The sequence below is a fragment of the Notolabrus celidotus genome, chromosome 19 (assembly GCF_009762535.1).
Source record: "Notolabrus celidotus isolate fNotCel1 chromosome 19, fNotCel1.pri, whole genome shotgun sequence".
Classification (NCBI taxonomy): domain Eukaryota; kingdom Metazoa; phylum Chordata; class Actinopteri; order Labriformes; family Labridae; genus Notolabrus; species Notolabrus celidotus.
The window spans coordinates 12508562-12512207 of NC_048290.1; positions in this window are offsets into that span (position 1 = coordinate 12508562).

Genomic DNA, 3646 nt, shown 5'->3' on the forward strand with positions numbered 1-3646 from the left:
CAGAGCTGTCAATCATGATGTCACATCCCCGCTTTTAAACATCAAGTTACAAATTAAAACAAGACTTCTCTAAAAGCAAAAAAACGGTGCAAATAAACAGCACGACAGGAACTTGATTTTATAGTTCAACCCATGTCCTATCAGTCACAATGGAGGAGTCAAGTTTAATGACCTGTACTGCCATTCTCTAGTCTAAAAGCTTTGGCTTCACTTTGATGGAGCTGTTGTATCGTCCATGTTTTATATAGTCTGTGCTTTCTACTGCCAAAATCACTCATTACTGACTTTTTGATATAACCTCTCTAGTCACTTGTTGAGATGAATTCATGGAATATTGTATCAAAAACACTGCATTTCCTAACAATTGAAACAATTATGGATGAGAAGAATAGTGTGAATGTAGCTGCATCAAAACAGCCAGGGTTTACCTAAACAGACTGCAGGGCTCAAAAGATCAACAGATTCTTCTCTCAGCCAAATTAAGATAAATAGGCCTGAGTGATGGGAATAAACAAATGAGTAACAACCACCGAAACGTAAGGTTTAAACATAAAAAAGTCAACAAAACAACTTTTTATAAGCTGCCAGGGGATTAACAATTTAAGGTTGCCAGATATTTTTAATTGGTTTGATGATAAGTCACTCTCAACACATTTGTAATTCATTCAGCTGGTTTTACCTGGGCAGAAGTTATCCCTACACTTCACTGCAGCTTCTGCAGGTTTAAGAAGGATTTATTTTCAATTTCAAAAGCTTTCAAACTCTGTGTCAGAAGGGAATTATGAAAATTAATGATATTCATTTATTCAAATGAAATGCAGAAAATGCGTATTTACAATATTTATATGATTCTGATGTTTACAGAGTCGGTAAACAACTCCAGGAAACATTTGACAAGTTTGTGAGCTGTACTTTTGAAATTCTAAGTAAGCCACTTTCACTGCTCATACACTCAAACTGGCAGTTTATAATGTATGTCAGATTATCTCAACAACATATGTTTCCATACATTAAGTGTTTAATGAATACTGTATGTTGTCTGACTGTGATCATAAGATGTAAAGAGATTTCTAGGAACAGGCTGCAGCATGACACTACAACAGCTTAAGAGAAACTGAATGTTGACTTTAAGCCTGAGGATTGTGGATAAGAGGATACAAGGGACATAATAGGTTTAGCCCACTTTGAATATGATTATGAGACAATATGTTTTAAGCTGGACATCAGTGTTAAGAGTTTCTTGGCACATAAGGACAGAACTCATCAGAAAGCTCAAAAAAAGATCACATTTCTTTTCCTATTTTGTAGAGCAGCTCGGGGCATAAATAATAAAACAGTACATACATGTACATAGTTGGAAGTACATTTTGAAGCAGCAAAGACCTGGAATGTGCTAAAGGTTTAAAAGGTAATGTCACACTTCATTTAAAAAAGTATTTCGTTCTACCCTCTGGTTGCAGGAAGTTTGGTCTACCTCAAACAAGGTTTCAAAGGAGTCCGTCCCCGAGTAGGTGAAGTAAATTGAGGTGCTAGACAAGCTTCTGACAAACTCTGAAGCAATCACTAAAACTTTACTGGGACAAAAATAGAGGTGCGCCACAAATGTATCAAACAGAAACATTTTATGCTCCCCCCAAGCGGCAACCTCCGGTCTAAAAATATGAGTCCAATGCGGAAGTGCTAAAAACTGCAGTTCATCAAGGATCCGCTTGAGGCTGGCTCCGGAAGTACCAGAAGTCACATACACATGAACGGGGAAAAGCCGATCTTTACAGCAGAAATAAACATGTTTACAGCCTGGTACAAAAGACGAGTGTAGTCTGGATAGCTTATTCCTCGCTCGGCTCACACTGTTAGGGGGGAGAATTTTTTTCTAACGCAGCATTTTCGAAGATATTGAGATTAAGAGTCTTCCAATGAGAGGCACAGCTGACTGTAGGAACACAGTAGCTGTTAGGTAGGAGACTCAAACTCCGCCTCTTTACGTCACACTGGCTCTACAGAAACAATATGGCTGCCGCCGACGATTTGCCTCAAAACAGCTCTTCAGAAACAGATTGGTGATGTCACGGATCCTACGTCCATATTTTATACAGTCTATGGTTCCCCCTGGGGATGTCAGTGTGAAAAATGTCCATACAATTGTAGTATCCACAGATTAAAGTAACAACTGGGGTATTTGCAATTTTCTTTTACATTTACATTGAACATGGCAGATAAAAAGTTGTAATTTCTAATCTTTAGATGTTTTGTTAGATAAAGTTCTACAAAACCAGGTTGGCTCTTTTATCTGCTTTTAGCATTTATGCTAAGCTAAGCTAACAGGCTCTTTCCTTTGGCTTAATTTTAAACATGAGTAGTCACACTGTTTCTTTGGGGTGAGCCCTTGTGTGTTAGTTTGTAACATGCTGCCTTTATAAGTGCCTTTCGATATACATGTTATCTACCAAGCAACAAATTGTGTAACTTAGACATTATTTACCTGTGTTTTGATTGGGTCAGATTTTGGGGTTCAAACTGGCAATAATAATAAAAAAACATACTACATGTCTCTGTGTGTGATCAGGCTTTTTTAATGCACAAAAGATGTTTGCACTATTTTTGTACATGTATGCTAAACCTATGCTAGGAACTGTTGGTTTGTGTTGATTTTACCCCCCTCTGTGAACAAAGCAGTGTGTCTTTATTCTTTGCTGATCAGTCCTGAGAGATTTTCACATCAGATCCTGATTTCTATAAACAATCAATTGTATCACATTGACAATTTTTGCCACTGAAAACAAAAGCTCCTTTGGAGGGTGCTTTAAATATTTTTTTCTGACACCTACCCTGTTGCAGAGGCTTCGGGTGTAAATAACAGCACTATAGAAATTGTCATTCTTGTCACTGATGATGTCGTTGCTTTTACAGAGACATGTTGTTTGGACATCCGTATGCTTCTAGTCTGTTATCATAAACATAGAAACCCCTCACAGGGGCTTTAAACAGTACAGTGATACTTTCACAGCGTATCCATATTCATCCTTTAACAGTGTACAGCTGTGCGTCATGTCTCTGTTGCCTGCTGAAGCTTATGTAATTGTTCCTTTACTACACATTTTTTCCCTCCTAATGTTAACACAGCTTTGATCACCCAGCTAGTACACTCATGAATTTACTACTACATTCTAGGTAATACTAAAAAAAGTCTTGAGGCATGTGAGGAATGTCTGTGGTGTGACTACTAACATCTGACTCTGACCGCCCCAGGTCAAAACAGGCAGACTGACTTCAGAGCTAATAGCATGGGATTAGTGCAGGCTTCATACATGTGATTTAATATACTGTGAATGCAAACTGGATTGTGCAGAGCATGTTTGGTCTTTCTGTTTTCTATTGTACAGCAGAGATTTAGAAAATATATAGAAGGATGTGAACACATTTTAAGATCTTAAAGCTTGTGGCTTCCATTATTATTGGCACCCTCTGTAGACAAAGTTATAATAATGTCTCTACTGAGCATGTTTTGTACATGGGTAAGTAGTGTTGTCTGATAAAAAAATAAACCATTCTGCCTTCCTTTTAACAGGCAAACCTATCACTCAAAGTGAACCTTGTCTTAAAAATGTAGAAAAGTTTTTTTGGTCCGTACATGGTGGCAGTGGTT